We start from the raw sequence: 17942 nt of genomic DNA on the forward strand, positions 1-17942 counted from the left end.
GTGCAGCATCAGTGGCCGAGCGCTTCGTGGGCCCCAGGCCGGAGCGAGAGCGCGCCACGCCGCCCTCTCTTCTGGCTTCTCCACGGGGGCCCGCAGCTCCTCCGGGCGAGCCAGGCGGCCCATCCTTCCACCGCTCTACGGATTTCCGGGGGCGACGAATTTTGCCTCGGTCCCTACGAGCATCTTTTTTTTTTTTTTTTCCCAGCTTCGCACTCCCCCACCCCCCCCGCCCCTCGCGACTCCCCCCACCCCTGGGCGCGCGCGCGCACTCTCACTCACACTGGCAGGCGCGCGTGCGCACGCCCGCGCGCGCCCCGAGCCTCTGAGTCTCCAGCGCCCCTGAGCAGATCCCACTCTCCCGGGCGCTGCTACTCGCACAGGCTTCCAGCCGCCACGGGGCGTCCTCTGTCTGCGGCAGCGGCGGCGGCGGCGGCGGCGGCGCGAGCGGGCGGCTGCAGCCTTGCCGGCTCTGGCTAGGCTCCGCGCCCCGGACGGAGTCCGGCAGGAGCGCGATCGGAAGGAGACGCCGGGGCGAGGAGGAGCCGCGCCGCGCCCGGCGCTCGCTCTGCCTCGAATCCCACCTCCCCCCCACCCCCCAGCACCGCGGCCCCAGGTAAGCGGCTCCGCGGCCCGCAGCATCCACCCCGGGGCGTCGGGACTCGCAGCCCAGGGGGAGGGGTGGGGGGCTCCCGGTCCCGCCCCCGCCGCGGCCCGGGAACCAGGCATGGAGGGGAGTGGGCGAGGGGGGAGGGGAGCGGAGCCGGAGGTGAGGCTGGAAGGCGGCGGTGTGGGGTGTCCCCCGGCGCCCTTCCCCACCGCTCCCCGGGGCTCCCGCACTTTTCCGAGCCCGGGCTGCCCGGCGCCCCACGCAGCTCTCCTCCGCTCTGTTCGCCGCGGGCCGGCCAGCGTCCGCGCCGGCCACGCACCAACCGCCTCCCCTGCACCTTGGACAGCGCACCCCGCCGCCAGCCTCCCGGGGACCGCAGCGGGGACCCTGTCCCGCCCGCGCCTCCGGCTGTCCCCTTCTTTCCACACTGTCCTACCCCCCCCTCCCCACTCCTGTCTTGCATAGCATCTCCCCGCCGTGGCGATCTCCACTCTGGCGCGGGCCAGAAACTTTCCTCCCCGCCCGAGCTCAGCGAGGTACTATTGTTGTTATTTGTGTCTGTCCCCTTCGCCCGGAACCGGACACATGGGCCGCTCTTCCCCCAGCGGGCGATCGCCTGCCCTGCCCAGTCCGACCCCGCACCGGGCAGCTGGACTCGGACCCCGGGCCGGCGCCTGGGCAGCTGGACACCCGCGGGTTCCCCGCCTCTCTGGACACGTGCACTCCTCCCACGGACGCGGCCCCTCCCGGACCACCCTGTGTCCTCCCCCTGCACGGCCACGGCCACCCCATAGGTTGGACACCCGGGATCGCGGGCTCCGATTGGCTGGTGGCGTAACCCCGCCTCCTTGGAGGGGGGCGCTTCTGGAGTGTTGTGGTTGTCATCCCGCGGCGAGCACATGGGGGAAGTGGGGTCGACAGGTGGGGAAGCCCAGCCCCGTGACACCGGCGTCCCGGTGTGTGGAACCCGGCCACCCTCATTCCTCCAGACTGCACCTTTCTCCCCCCCACCCCCTTCCGCAGTCTTCCACTGTTATAACATTAAATTTTTAAAAAAAATTTGCTGAGATGATGTTTGTTCCGTGGTAGCGATTTTTTTTTTTTAAAGTAGCTTTAGGAGGATGCAGGAAACAAGAGGAGAGCAAACTGGGTTGCGGGGTTTGAGTTTGGTCCTTTGGAGGGAGTCAGGAACGGTACTTGAGGGGTCTGAAGTGGGTGGAGAAGGGGGAAGAAGAAAGGAAATTGATGGCAGAGGCCCCGGTGCTTAGGAAGCCAAAGAAGAGGGAAGTGGTGGGCCATTTGTAGAGAGAGAGGTGAAGGAGTCCCTGCCTCTAGTGGGACGCAGCTGCGTCCTCCTGAAGACCGCTCTCTGGAAAAGGAGTAATTTTGTCTAGTACTTAGGTCGTGATTAACACACTTCGCTTTTGTTTTGCTGGCGTTGCACTCTTGATAGGAGACTTACAGTAATAATGTCTGCCCACATAATGGATATTGATTATTCCGCTTTCTTGTAATATGCAGATTTGCAAATGGTAATGAATTTCATCCCTCTAGAGGGAAGCATTAGTTAAAGTGCTTTTGAGATATCGTGAGAGAAGACGGATGGGCATTGTGTGAAATCCAGAGACTGTTCTGACATTGTGTGTCGGCGTTCCAAAAAAAAAAAAAAAAAAAAAAAAAAACGTAGAAATGACTTTGATTTCTCTTCATTTCAAAGCCTCATTGCCTCTGGCATTTTCGAGCTTTAATTCCCTCAGGCTGTTTTGATGTTGTGTCCGAACATCCTAAGAATATTGTGATTCTTAACTTCAGTAACCTTGTCCATGCAAAGCAGGCGGCAACGGAGGCGGGGTAATGTTGACAACTTTCTGTGGGGTACACTGCGTGTTATTTTATTTGCAAGCTGGTGAAATATGCACGAGGAACATAGCATGACTGTAATTCCCTAGCCACTTGTATCCGAACAAAGTCGAGAATCCTGTGAGGCTATTCCAGGGAGAGCAATTCAATTATTTTTAAGACGAACACATTTTAAAGATTGCTGTGTGTAAACAGCAACACTAGTTGAATGGTCTTTGAACACATTTGTAGCACATGTTAAGTAGAACGGCTGGCTTAATGGGCGAGATGAATCAAAGGCGATGACAAAGCCTCCCCATTTTCCGTTACATAAGTGGGAAAGGAGAGCTTTGCTCTCTGGAAGTCTTCATAGTCAAGGGACAGGGTTTGACACATCTGAAGTCATTGCTGTTGCTGAGAAAATGATTCTTACTGTGCTTTTACTTCTCCAGTTCATGCTCTGATTTTCCCACATGGATTTAGATGCTGGCTGCAGGCCTACAGAATTTACATGTGTACTGACTGGAAAAGGATGTGTGTGATAGCACAAACACCACATGAATATGTGCAAAATACTTGCGCCTGCACACTCTCATAAATTGATACATGTAATTTTAGGGTACATGCAGTGTAGTCATCTTCATATATACATTATTGTCAGCCTCTGAATTTTTTTGCTCATCTCTTCTTGTCCGAAAGGTGGCCCTGTTTTAAGCTGTAAAAGCACTATCACCAGTAGAATTGGCCAATAGATCACAGAAACAGACAATAGTATTTTGTTGCCTGGCAACCACCTACTGTGAATGAAAAAACAAAGCAGTGACAGCTGCTTGCACATCCTGATATACTCAGCCTGTAGTTCAGGCATCGAAGCCCTCCCCAGGAGACACATCTACAAGTTTCATTTCAGACAGGTGAACCTATCTATCTCTTGTTAAAAAAATGTTATTAAGATAATTTTGAATTTTTTTTGGTCATAATAAGAATTATGTGGTTATTGTTGGGTGAAACGAAGCAGCTAATTTCTGTTACCCTCTTAAGCCTGGCGTAAACAGAAAAACCATTGTGGGCGGTGGTTTAGACCCTTCCCATCTTTCCCTTTAGAATCATTAAATATTGTAAGCACATTTCCCCCACTGTCAGGTGCTCTTAGGATGCTGTAAAAACTTGAGTTAGGTCTCTGATACCTAAATAGATGGCAGCCTTTTACTGCTAAAAGAGAAAGTAGAGAGTGATGCTTTCTAGCTTAACCATTTAATTCTAAGCATTACCGAGACACAAGGAGGGAAGGCAACAGCCTGTTGACAACCCACAGGATAGCTCCCCTGGGGAATACTTGATGATTTTCTCCTCCAAAGTATTTCTTCCTTCTTTATTTACATGGAATTTGTAGCTGGGATTAAACCAGGATACTTAGAAAGGAAGTAGTAATTACAAGTAAAGATCAGCACGGACACGCTAGGCTAGACTGTGGTCTGAGAGGCACTGCACACAATTTATTCTGCATTCCGTCCCAAGAGCGCATCTCTTTTCCAACACTTGCAAGCTCAATGCCTTACTTTTTATTTATGGATTTGAATAATCTTTAGTGCTCTCTTATTCTGTGTGAGCACTGTGTGTGTGTGTGTGTGTTTGTGTGTGTGTGTGCTTATACATGGGGCATGCACCTTTGTGTTCAGGTTCATTCTCCCCCAGACTATAAGGCATACCTGGATGTTGTTCTGTCTACCTAAGGAAGCTCCACTTTATTTTCTGAGACAGGGTCTCTCGCTGCTTGTGATTAGACTGAATCAGCCGGCCCGAGAGCCCCAGGGATGCACTTGTCTCCACTCTGCTAGTGCAGGGATTACAAGGAAATGCCACTATTTTTTTTTTTTAATTTATATGTGTATTTTTTTTAACAACAAATTCAGGTCTCTATGCTTGCTCATCAAGTCATCTACCTCCTGCATTATCCAGACAGTCTCAATGTGTACATTTTGAACAGTGGTGAGATTCAAGGTTATGTTGGCCAGTTTGTCTTCCTCCAAGAGTTCAGATATTACAGGTAGCTAATGAATTGCAGGGGTTTCCTTGCCTCCATGGAACTAGGCAAGGAACTAGGGCTGTTAGTGAAGGTGGAAATGACTGTGTGGCATCCTGTGCATTTCAGGGTTCTAGGAAAGCCGTCTTTCCAGGGGTTCTATGTGTTGGTAGAAGGCAAGTCTCTGTAGTTGTAGTCCAAATTGTTCCCGAACTCAGAAATGATCACGGACGTGTTATTGGTGGATTGGTGGCAAACTTAGTCTATGCGTGCATGACTCTAGCATTTCTTCTAACTTAGGAAGTGCCCTGTGCACAGGATACATTCTGAGGTTCTCTCTGCCACTAAAGACTCTGCAATCCCGTTGCCTGATGAGAAGAGTGAGCCATTTTAGTACAATACCTTCAGTAGGGGGACCAAAGTGGACTGATTTGGGGGGAGCAATGCAGTGACAGTATTAAGTACCATTGAAGAGGCATTTTCACCAGAAAAGATGCACTTTAGCAGATTGTAGGGGAGATAAATTGATTTGCAGCACGTTTAACCTGGCTTTAGAAGCCTGCTATTAATTTGTTCTAGCTAGGAAGATTTTCAAACAGAATGACAGCTTTGCAGATTCCAAGTGAATGTCGCTGATTTACCCAAATGAAAACACAAAACATTTTCCATTGTCTGAGTAGTCTGTCCACGACAGGTACTTGTTTTGGAACTTCAAAGATTAATCTTAATTTCAAAGTTATTTAAGAAAAAAATTCTGAATCATTTCTAAATGCGTTTTCATAGTATGACGTTAAATATTTGATAGTCATACTTTTAATCTGCTGGAATCTTGGAATTTAGTTTCCCTCTCCTATTTTCTCATATAAGATAATGTGTTTATAGGTACAAACAAATCATACCGGGCACTTAACACCTTTTCCTTTCGCTGCTTACATCTTTGTAATAGAATACAGTTAGAATCAGTTTGCTTTTTTTTTTTTTTTTTTTTTTTAATGTGGTAAAGAGATGGTATAAATAGAAGATGTTTACAGTTTCGATTTCCTTATGTCATCTTCTGGCTCTTAGAATCTGTAAATGCTCACCCACCCAAACAGGGTTATTACCAAAAACAAACAGGTAAATGCATAAGCAGCTTGCTGTTGCCGCCCTCCGGGCTAGCCAGCCGAGCGCCTCTTCTCATTCTTACATATGTCTTCACTTCTGTGCACATCTCTGTGCAAATGAAGTTGAAAGGTCTATAGACTCTTTTGGGCAGAACCAGTATTTGACTTGACAGGAAGATCTGTTTGTGGTCATATTTGCAGGAAGAAAAGAAATACTCAGAGGTTTCCAAATGGGATACACAGAAAGGATCACAGTTAATCTTTTTTTTTTTTTTTTTTGGAAAGTTTTTACAGTTATTTTGATAATACAGCCAACTGAAACAGCGTTCGCGTCATGCAGCAGAGAATGGCGTCTGGGAGATGGTTTAGTCCATCTTCCTTTCTTCTCTGTGTAATAATGCAAATATTTCAGTCTTCCTCCAAGGGGAAAGTAGAAGTTTAGGGTATGGAGAAGACATTATTGTCACATACTAATAGCTTTTATTTTAAAGAAATCTGAAATAAGTAACCGAGCCAGTGGTATTTTGGACTATACCTCCTGCCAGTGTGGAGAGTCACATCAAGATTATTGATTTTCCGTAAATATAGCTCTCCCTCGTATAGAGCAGCTCTTTAAGAGCCCGCAGCAGCATAACAAAGGTTATGGCTCTAAGTCCGAAGGAATACTTTATTTAGTTGGCACTGGAGGGTGAAGTTTGCGAGCTTCAATGTAATTATCCAGACTGGAATGCAGCCAATTGTTGGTGGCTAACATCCCAAATGGTGAGGAAATAGCCATGGATGAGGTCTTTAGTGACTTCAAGGGCCTGAAGCCTCTGCTTTGGCCTCATTTGCGAGGGGACACTTTGCGCATTTAGAAAGCCTCAGAAGCCGTTGTGCACACAGGGGGTAGGTCCCGAGTCACCGTTGCTGACCAGATGCCCAGGTTTTATAGCCAGTGAGAAAGACCTTTATCCTGATGGTGATGGCGGGTGCGATGGAAGACCCGAGCGTAAGTTCTAACTGCTCATCCCTTTACTTTCCCACTCCTTCGCTGTTTGTCCTATATAGAATTTCTGCGTATCAGTAAGTCTCTGTTACTATAAGCTGATGGTCAGAGAATAGGTGGAGTATTCCTCATCGGAAAAACCTATAGTCCACGAGTAGAGAATTCCACAGCCGACGTTATAGGGGTGGGGATTGGTGGCTGTCAGAATGTGGGTGTACTGAAAAGACAGGGTAAAGTTTCCTTCAGGTACATGGATGTAAAATATGACTGAATTTTATGTTTGGGTCTCATCCTTACGGTCTCTCATTATATGTATATAAATGTTCACAAATAAAATTCAAAACACTTCTGGTCCTAAACAGTGTTAGATGGTGGATTTCAACCTATGTCTTCTAAAGGGATCCCTGTCTTTTGTGTATTAGTGATCAGTATACAGTTGTCTGGTTCTAGTAGTGAAATGGTACTTACTATTTTATCAGTTGAGGGACAATTTTTCTTTTTCTTCTAGGGGCACTTTCAAAGCCTTCTTTGCGATTATTTCTTCAACAAACATTTACTGAGCATTTACTATGTGAATGGAGCTGTATTTGGCCCCAGGGTTTATATTCTTAATACATCATTCCAGCTATTTGAAGAGAACATTTTTCCTTCTAGAAAAGTGCACAAATTCATTGTGCTCTTCAGGGGAATGGTCACAGTTCACCAAAGGTCTTGAACTTCAGTGAGATCTGTGAGCCCACCTCAAGTCTGCCTGTTCATAGGACTCTCATGATATGCTTGTCACAGGACTGGTTTGCAGGTTCTACCAAGACCATATGGGAATGTGTAGGGACGTGTGCAGGGGGAGTGGACGACAGAGTCAGCTTCATATTCAGTGTCAGACACTCCATGTTCCAGTACTAGTTTATAGAATTCTTCTGCAGATATCTTCTATTTTCTACCCAGGGCTGTTTCCTCTCATATGTTGGATAGTTTGGTAAGGCAGCCTCTGGAATGGACCTCCTCGTAGCTGAGCTTTGTCGTACCCTAGGTCATGATAGCCATCATAGCCAGGATGGATGCTGTTTTGTCTCCCCGAGTTCCACCTTGAAACTGCTCCTCAGTAACCCCGGGAGACTGCATTAGCTTGGGGACTGGTGGCTGTGTCACTGCCCACCATTCTGCTAATTCTTCGTAGGATTCCTTTCCAGAGAGATGGCTTGCACTTAAATTCTGTTCCAAGGCTTACGTCTGTGGAGTCCCACACAAGAGATAGTGGAACTTGCTTTATTTTATATGTATTTATTTCTTTTTTATCATGAGGCAAGCTTGGGAGACCCAGTGTTGGGTGATAGAGTGCTACCGAAGGCTATGAATGAGGGCATTGCACTTCAGCTCTGGAGCTTAGAAAGATCACTCTGGCAGATGTGTGGGGAATAGATTAATAGGAGAAGGATTGGGGGCACGGAGACCAGCTGGGAAGTCGCTCTGCCCAGGCAAGCAGCGATAAGCACTTATGCAAAGGTAGCAATGAGCTCTTAGGCTGCAGATGGAGATGCAGGAAGGGACTTGAGATGCAGTTCAATGCAATGCAGCCCAGGAAAGTGAGCCCAACCCAGGCACCTGGGACATGCCCATTACAGGTCTGTTAGCTCATTGCCATGCTCCAGGGTCGTAGGGGGGTGTGTTCAGTCTTCCACCCTTCCCTGTCCCTCTGCTCTGCTCATCAGACTTGACAGGCCTGGACTGTCAACAGACCCTTGCTAGCTTATAATCATACCCAGGTTCTTGAGAGTGAAACTGCACCATCCAGGAATAAATAAAAGAAGACAAAAAGATAAATTACAGAGTATAAATAATTCACCATCAAGTCATTAAAGGAAGAACATTATATTTTCCAGGAAGGATTTGTGGAGTGATAGGGAACAATTGGAGAGATCTTTGATGCATGTTCACATTGTGATGGATAATGATTTCCTTTCTCCCTTGCTTGTGGCCAGGAAGTGATGTTCACCCACCATCAGTTTCCAGGAGAGGGACAAGACTCCATGCACTTATGTCTATTGTTTCCCCTGCTGCTCTGATAGCGGGTATTTTAGCTAAGTGAATGAAAGGTAGCTGAGGTGGGGCCTGCTTTTTCCTTCCTGTTCTGTTGTAATCCCCAGCTCCTGACTGCAGTTTCTCTTGCCAGTTTTTTAGTCCACAAGCTCCCAAAGGAGATCAAGGGGTACAGAGACTGAGAAAAAGAAAGCAGAAATCCATAAAGAGAACTATTTTTGCATTAAATGCTTAATTATGAAATGAGCGAGTTAGAGCTTGTTAGATGATGTGAAATAAGATAAGGCGGCCTTCTAATTAGTATTGTGTGAATGCTAATATTCTGGCTCTGTCTGAGGTAAGACAGAAGCTGAATAATCAAACAAGGGCAGCCTATCACCATCCTATTTTTTTGAAAAGTGCCATTGAGTCAATGACAAACAAAGACCAAATTATGAAAAGCTAAAGAATGGGTCAGCCAAGAGCTTGCTGGTATATGATTATCAGGGAGAACGAAGAGTCAGGACAGCAAAAATGCCACGCATGTGAGCATTGTGGAGGACAGGGGCACCATGGGAGAAAAACAATGCAATGGAAGAGGCCTTGCCGAGGGAGGATGGTATGTGGACAGGGTTTGAACTGAATTATACTTTTCACTTCTAGTTGATGGTGGGCTCACACACTGTAAGAAACAATACGGAGATCTTCTGTATCTCTTTATCTAGATCCTGCAAGGACAAAGTCTCGTAAAACAGAGCATATAGTATAGCCTTATAGCTAGGATGTTGAGTTAATGTAATCCTCTTGTACCGAGACGTCACAAGGTCTTCTTGTTTACATATGCTTGTATGATACCCATCTCTTTGTCACTGGCTCGAGACAGGATCTGGAAATTGCTATGTAGACGGGGCTGGCGGGCCTCAGTATTCAAGACCCTTCTGGCACTGCCTCTCGAGTGTTGAGGTTATGGGTGTGAATCATTACATGAGACCCTGGGCTTATTTTTAAAAGTCAGATTGTCTTTCATTCTAGCATTTCAGAGAGTCACCCGTCTGGACTAGTTCTGGCTAAATTGTAACTGAAGAATGGATAGTACAGAGTAAGCTCTCCTGGTGTCTTCCCGCCCTGGGATTCTGCAGAATGGCAACAGGAGCCACCTGGACATGGCAGGAATGCCAGCTTCAGTTGCTTTGTTTGCTCCTGTGACCAGCAAGGGGCCCCCAAATGGCTTGTTTTATAATAGAAGCCTGCTCATGGAAACCCAGCCAGATGCCTCCTCTTTCCCTAGCTTTCTATCCTTCGCTCCTCAGCTGGGTACAGTGCTCTTTGTACTTTCCTCCTCTTCTCCGTTTAGGGAGGAGCTCACTCCTGCAGACAACCTTCCTCAGCTTCTGGCAGCGGGTGGGAAACAGCAGTGAGAATGGCATGTTCATCTTTGCTTTGGGCATCATCCCTCATGGCAGGCTACCTCCTCTGCCTACTCACTCATACTTCTATGTGTCTTCTTTCATCCTCACTGCTTCTTAGTGATATAAACCAAGGCTGTGGGACCTCCATCTTATGCTGTGGTTCCTACAGCTTCCTGCTCTTAAGAACCTCTGGACCAGGCCCAGTTGCTGAAGACAACAGCTACCCAACTCATCAAACATGGAGATGTTGAGCTGGTGACCGTAGAGAGTCTTCACCCCAGCATTTACCCCAGCATTTCAGAGTTTTTGCTGCAGTTTGGTACTGTGTGCTACCAAAGGAGAAATGGAAACATCAAGCCAGCCACAGTCTGTAGCCTTTGATCGTCAGTGAAGTACTGACTCCGAGATACGTGTGCTCGTGCAATGGTGGCACAAAGCTTGTGGGAGGAACCAACCAATAATTGCTGTGACTTAAGGCCCACTCCATGGGGAACCCATATCTGACTTGGGTGACCAAGAACCTAAAGTTAGATAGCCCAGGGACCCAGGGCCAAACTGGATAATCCAAGTCTAAAGAAAAAGAAATGTAGTGATAAAATGACTCCTAATGATATTCGGCTCCACCCAGTTCGGCGCATCGGTCAGCCATCACCAGAGAAGCGTCTTCCTGCAGCCGATGGGCACAAATGTAGACACCCACAGCCCCTGGACACGGCACAGAGAGTGAGAGGCCTCAGAACTCTCAGCCCTAAATGGGTTGTCTCCATCAAATTCCTCCCCCGAGAGTTCAGGGGGCTCTGCAGAAGAGGAGGCAGAAAGAGTGTAAATGCCAGAGGGGATGGAGGACAGCAAGAGAGCAAGGCCCTCTAAATCAGCATGAGCACAGCTCATGAACTCACAGCAACGGAAGCACCATGCACAGGGCCCGCACCACGTCCTCCGTGTCTGTCTTATAGCCTCTAGTTCAGTGTACATATGGGATCCCTGAGTGTGCAAACGAGTAGGTATCGGATTCTCTTTTCCTTCTGGTGGTTTGTCTTTGCCAAAGTTGATGTAATGGCTTTTTGTTTTTTACTGTATTTTTAATAGATGAATGAATCAATGAATGAATGAAAACCTAGTCACTAGGGTAAAGGTTAGCAACTGAGCTGTCATTTATATCTTTTGGAAGAGGGAAAAATCTGTTTTCTCCGATGGGTTAACACTGGGTGTATCATCCACTCCAGAGCAGGCCTCATGTTCAGGAGTAGTTGACCAGGAAGTAGTACACTCCATGTTTCTTTGCTTTGCTTTTTGTTTGTTTGTTCTTTATGTGGTTTTATTTGGTTACAGGGTTTTTTTTTTCTTTTGTGTGTTTTCTTTTTTGTTGGTGTTGTTGTTCCATTTTATTTTTATTTTTTGAGAAAGAACTTGAAGTTGGATGGATAGGGAGGGGAGAGAGTCTGGAGGGGCTTGGGAAGGGAAGACCATGATCAAAATATATTTAAATTTAAGAATTGGTTTAAATAGTAAACAATTAACAAAAAGACCCTCGAGCTGATGGCTTGAAGCTCTCCATTCCCCTATCATCTCAATAAGCAATTTTCTATTGTTTCCTCATTGGCAAAGCTTTGAAGAGCTTTGTGTTTTCTTAGGTAGCCATCCCTCCTTTCCTTAAAGCATGGAGATGACGTAATTCTGACAATCCTGTGTTCGTCATCACGCCACTGTCCCTCACAGTTTCCATCCCTTGTCTGACTTCAGTACTTAGTTTCAAAGTACCAGGTTTCCTTTGTCAAATGATTTGGCATTTTGGCAGTTTCTTTCCAACGTGTCTGTTACTGTCTTCTGCCACCACCACCGGCCCTGCTAACTTTCCCTTCTGCCAGCAGTTCTTTATGAGAGCATGTCTGTAACATACCATTGGCATATTAACATGCTGGCTTCATGACTCCCTCGCGAGTGTTCCTGGGCCTGTGGATCATGCCTCTGCTGCGTCTGGGTTCCCATGTTCTGGCATTGCACTCATCTGTACCAAGGTGCTTTTTGTATGCTTTGTCAGACTCCCCCACCTCCCTCCCACAGACGTGTGTGTTTCTGTAACCAACACAGCGATGAGAACGCTGATGAGCCTGCATGAGAAAGAAGGGAACCAGAGTCAGGTAGCCTCTTTAGCTATAAAACAAGTTTCAAAGGCACATCAGGGAGCCACAGAGCTGGGACTGTAATGTACTCACACCACCTCGTGGAAGACGCCACAGAGGAGTGTCTTGGCATCCTGATAGGTGGTGATGGGGCAGTGACCCAGGCACACCTCCTCCCCAAACGCAGTCCTATTGGCTGTCACCATGTTGGTCCTTGAGCACCTTTATCTATTCTCTAGGGCTCCCAGCCAAAAGGTGCTGCAGCTTTTTGTTTAAAAAAAAAATTAGAGATATCTTCAACTAAGATGCTCGAGGGCACACGAGCCATCTGAAGTGCTCTGTCCTTAGATGCCAGAGTGGCCTACTGACTTGTGGCAGCCTGCATGGTGTGTATTCTTAGAATTAACAGCCATCTGCATTGTCACCAGCCATACAGATGCAGAGCCTGGAAAAATGCAAAGCCTGGTAAAATAGTTTAAGTATTGAAGGAAGGCCTTTGGATCATCCAGCCACTGAATATGTTCCTCTGGCTTCACAGAGGGCACCAGGCTCGGGAATGTTTTTGTGGGTTGGTGCACATGAACAGATAGATCTTTTGGGGACCTGTCCATAAGGCTCCTTGCTGGCCTCTGCTCCCTGTAATGATAAGAAGTGGTGAGCGCCGGGCTGTAGGATGTGGATTAGGTGGCTCTGGGTGAGTTGACAATGGGAAAGAAATAAGCTTATTTCAGATGAGCATAAGCTTCAAGGCAAGTAATTAAGACACACTCCAGCTTCATGGGAAAATTAGGATTCTAGTTAATACAAGTGCCGGGCTGGAAAGAGGCGAGTCACCCGCTCACCTGTAATCAACAAGGAACTGTTGAGAAACAAAACAGCAATTACGCTTTAGCTGGTGTGACTTTCTCCTCTTTCCCTTTCTGTTTTATCTCAGACCTGACAGAGTCCAGACTTACTTTTTTTCCCCTGTTGACACTATGCATCTTTCTTCGAGAGAGCCGTGCCTATGTGAGAGAAAATAATGGTTTCTTGTGCTGTCCCGCCTCTTCTACCCCAGAAGCCTAATCTTTTTCCCCATTTCACTAGCAGAGGTGTACTTCCGCTTTCCTGGTTACGCAGTTATGTGCAGCAGTGTGAGGTCAGAGTTTTCAAGTGAATGCTTCTAAGTTTTGTGACACCCAGCTCCGACACAGAACACATAGTAGGTATTTGGAAGCCAGAGAGTCTGCTGTTTCTGTTTGTTCGTCAGAGTATTCCCCATTGTTGGATGCTGAGTGAACACTAAGTTTCTGATTCTTAACAGCTTGTCTTGAAAGTATTATTTTTGACCCATCTATTTTACATCTCACACAGCATTGTGACCTAGTTGTCTGTTCATTTTGTAGTAGAGATTTAATGATTTTTGGAGAAGAGCATGCTAGATGGTCATTGTGCCAAATGAATAGGTATTCATTGTGCCGAGAACACAGGAGTGAACAAAATAATCATTGTTCCTTGCCTCCTGGGAGTCCACAGCTTCCTGGAAATGACATTAAGCAAATAAACACAAAATAATTATATAATTGGACTCATGATAAGTACTTGGAAAAGACCAGGTTTCTCTGCAAGAGTATAATGAGGGTGCAACGGTCAGGGGAGCCTTCTACGGGAGAGTAATTTATAAATTAATGCTGGAAGGGTGGTTAGGATTATCCAGGTGGGGAGTCCTAGGTGTGATGCCCAGAAAGGTCTTGGTTTTTGAAAACTGAAAACATGGCCAGTCAGGATTGCTGGGCACCAGCTAGTGAAGGTGGAACTGTGTGTAGGAACGAAGCTGGTGAAATTGAGAATGCCTTCCGCTCTGGGGCATGAACTTAAATCTTACGTTAAGTGCGCTGGGGAGCTATTTAGAAGATTTCGTCTTCCCTTATTTTTAAATTGAGGTAAAACTCATATCACATAGAATGAATCATTTGGAAATGAACAGTGAGGTTTTATTTAGTGCACTTAAATGGTTGTGAAAGCAAGAAGACCAACAGAGCCAACTAACCTGGGCTCAGGAGGCTTGTGGAGACTGAAATAGCAACTGAGAGACCATACATGGACTAGACCTAGGCCCCCTCACATAGGTACCTGATGGACAGCTTGGTCTTCATGTGGGTCCTCTAGCAAGGGGAGCGGGGTCTGTCTCTGACAAGGACTCTCTTGCATGCTTTTTGATCACTTGCTCCTGGTGGGGCTACCTTGCCAGGGCACCGAGGTAGAGGACCACTCAGTCCTGATACAACTGGGATTGGTAGGTGGGAGGGGGCTTCTCTTTTCTGAAGAGGAGAGGACGGGGGATTGGGAGAAGAAAGGAGGGTGGGTCCAGGAGGAGAGAAGGGGTGGGGCTATGATTGGGATGTAAAGTGAATACATATATATATATATGTGTGTGTGTGTGTGTATGTGTGTATGTTTGTATCTATGTATAAAAGTTGTGAAAGTACTGCATGTACTTCTGAAGCATTTTTTTCTCTGTACATGGGATCCCTGTACTAAAGTGGAGTTGCTAGAGGAGTTCAAGGGAACTGCCGAGGAGTAAAATTAGCACATATTACCTCTGTGGTGAGTTTATAAAGGGGTCAGAAGGGGAAGACTGGTAGCAAAAGGACCAACTTGGAGATGATTTATCAAGTCCAAGGGTAAAGGATTATGGACTCCTGAATGAGGCACAGAAATAATGAGCATAGGTAGAGATGAGTACAAGGTCCAAGACAGAGTCACACAATCAAGCATGATGATCTGTAAGCGACTGAATAGTCTTGTAATGCCACATTCCCAAAGTGTGCTCCGTAACCTACTCAGGCCTGTCTGGAATGCTTCATAGAACTACAGCTCCTTGACTCTACCTCAGATTCCTGATGCAGAAGGACTGAAGACGGTCCCAGAAGGACTCTTACTACAGTGAAGACTTGGGGCCCACCATTGTTTTCTTCTTGTTCATTCTTTACTTAGGATTAAAAGGAGTCAGCTGCCCATCTCAGCAGGATTTAACCAGTACTGGGTCTATGATAGATAAATGCACAATTCAACTCTACTTAGAATTTTGCGTGGGATGGATGCTGTTTGGGGGGTACACTTTAACTTGACCCCAGAGATAAATAGGCAATACAAATGAACGGTTGGGGAGAATTTGTTTTTGACTCCCACCCTCTCGGAGCACTGTTACTTTCCCAGAGTGCAATGGTGACTGAATAAGTTCAGTATGGCAGTTTATCGTAAAAGAAATAATGGTGGAAACTTGTAAAACTATTACGTCATTCTTGTAAAATCGTATTACTTTAGAGAAATGTTCATACCAATAAGCTGATCTTAGAAGCGGGGGTTCTTGAGACTGTTCTTTGGAGACCTTACAAGCTATAGTAAAATTCACCAAGAGAAGAATCACAATGGCTTTGTTGACTTCTGTTTTCTGTTTGTCCTCAGTGGATTTTCCCAGTCCAGACCAAAACTGCAGCATTCAGATCTTTGAAATAATCATTCCCCAACAATTTAGATCAAATATACTCAGTGGAAACTTTAGAAGTGAAACTCAGAGAGCATGTAGTCTCTCGGTTTGCTTGAAGCCATTACCTTGGGAAGGCTCCAGATAAAGATTTGCATCTTATGGGCACCTTAGGGGTCTACCCAAAGAAGAGTGTGGCTATCCAGCCTCCCGCAGGGAGAAGCCAACCTTCTCTGCCCTGTGTATTGACCTGCAACCAGCTGCCTTTCACAGCTTTGAGTGGTCTCCATAGTTCCCGGTCTCCTTGACGTAGCGTCTTATTGCTTTGTGTATGCCACATCTTTCCATGTAAGGATCCTTATGGTAGGTGACGCTCAGTTTCTGAAAGAGGACACTTCCCCTTGACCAGTGCTATTTCTAGTCTCTTGGAAAGACAGAAAGACACTTAGAAACCTCTGGCTATGTCTCCATTTTTCAAGATGTGTTCTTCCAGCTCTGAAAGAGGTTCCATCGCTTCATCATGGGCTTTTCTAATGGAATAATATTTTGAGTGCCTGGCTAGTTTCTTTGTTATTTTTCCTCTCCCGGAACATTTAAGTTTAGAGAGATGTTGGAGGCAAAGCTGTTCATTTATTTTGTAATATAGGCAGAATCGGTAAATACCTAGGTTATTTTTAAGTCTAAATTTCTCCTCACAAAAAATGCATGCCTTTATGAAATAAAACACTACAGAAGATGCAGGACGAATCTCTTCAGAAACCCCAGAGACAACCATTGTTGACACTTTAGAAACATTCTTCCCTGCATGCTCTGACTCTCCTGTGTGGAGGTAGGTGGGATTGTGTGTGTGTGTGGGGGGGGTATGTGAGGGAGTTCTCATATAAACACTACATACAGATAGTGTAAACAGATGGGATTTTGATTAACATATTAGTCTATAGCCTACTGGCTTTTTCTAATAAAATGTGGGCATTGTTTCATTTCAGATGATGTGTATAATATATACATATATGTATATATAATCTAATATATGATTTATGTTTTTTTAATGATTGAATATTGGATGCCTTTTGTGCTGGCTAGTGTTAGGTCAGTTTGACACAGATAGTGACTGGAGAGGAGGGAGCCTCAGTTTAGAAAAATGTCTCCATAAGAATGGGCTGTAGGCAAGCCCTTAGGGTATTTTCTTTTTTTAATTACAATTTATTCACTTTGTATCCCAGCTGTAGCCTTCTCCTTCATCTCCTCCCAATCTGGCCTTCCCTCCCCCTTCTCTTCCCATGCCCCCTCCTCTAGTCCACTGATAGGGGAGGTCCTCCTCTCCTTCAATCTGACCCTAGCCTATCAGGTCTCCTCAGGACTGGTTGCATTGTCTTCCTCTGTGGCCTGGTGAAGCTGTCCCTCCCTCAAGGGAAGGTGATCAAAGAGCCAGCCACTGAGTTTATGTCAGAGACAGTCCCTGCTCCCTTTACTAGGTGGCCCATTTGGAGACTGAGTTGCCATGGGCTACATCTGTGCAGGGGTTCTAGGTTATATCCATCCATGGTCCTTAGTTGGAGTATCAGTCTCAGAAAAGACTCTTTTGCCCAGATTTTTTGGTTTTCCTTGTGGAGTTCCTGTTCCCTACAGGTCTTTCTGTCTTCCCTTTCTTTCATAAGAGTCCCTGCACTCTGCCCAAGTTTAGCTATGAGTCTCAGCATCTGCTTTAATACCCTGCTGGGTAGAGTCTTTCAGAGGCCCTCTGTGGTAGGCCTCTGTCCTGTTTCCTGTTTTCTCCCTCTTCCTATGGCCATCCCGTTTGCCTTTCTGAATGAGGATTGATCATCTTACCCAGGGTCCTCCTTCTTGTTTAGCTTGTTTAGGTGTACAGATTTTAGTATGATTATCCTATATTATATGGCTAATATCCACTTATAAGTGAGTATATATACCATGTGTGTCTTTCTGCTTCTGGGATAACTCACTCAGGATATATTTTCTTAATTAGTGATTGATGGGCTCAGCCTATTGTGGGTGGTGCTATCCTGGTCAGGTGGTCCTGCGTTCTATAAAAAAAGCACACTGAACACAGGAAGCAAGCCAGTAAGCAGTACCCCCCATGGCCTCTGCATCCACTCCTGCCTCCAGGTTCCTGCCCTGTCTGAGTTCCTGTCCTGACTTCCTTCAATGATGAACAATGATGGGCAAGTATAAGCCAAATAAACTCTTTCCTTCCCAACTTGTTTTTGGTCATGGTGCTTCCTCACAGCAAAAGTAACCCTAACTAGGATACCTTTCATTGCAAGAAACAATTCTTGTGCCAAACTGGCATAATAATGATAATCTGTTGAAAAGTTCTAATATTGTAATTTGGATTTTGAGTGTCCTT

At 46.1% G+C, this 17942-nt stretch overlaps 1 protein-coding gene across 2 annotated transcripts in view; it reads left to right on the forward strand.

Moving 5' to 3' along the window:
* The first annotated feature begins 375 nt into the window (after positions 1-375).
* Enox1 (ecto-NOX disulfide-thiol exchanger 1) overlaps positions 376-17942 on the forward strand; it is a 560948-nt gene continuing 543381 nt past the window's right edge. For both annotated transcript variants that reach the window (XM_060391472.1, XM_060391474.1), the window contains exon 1: positions 376-613. The gene's annotated coding sequence lies outside the window, so the exon portion shown is untranslated. The remainder of the gene's footprint in view (positions 614-17942) is intronic.

This window comes from Meriones unguiculatus, chromosome 9 (assembly GCF_030254825.1).
Source record: "Meriones unguiculatus strain TT.TT164.6M chromosome 9, Bangor_MerUng_6.1, whole genome shotgun sequence".
Lineage (NCBI taxonomy): Eukaryota > Metazoa > Chordata > Mammalia > Rodentia > Muridae > Meriones > Meriones unguiculatus.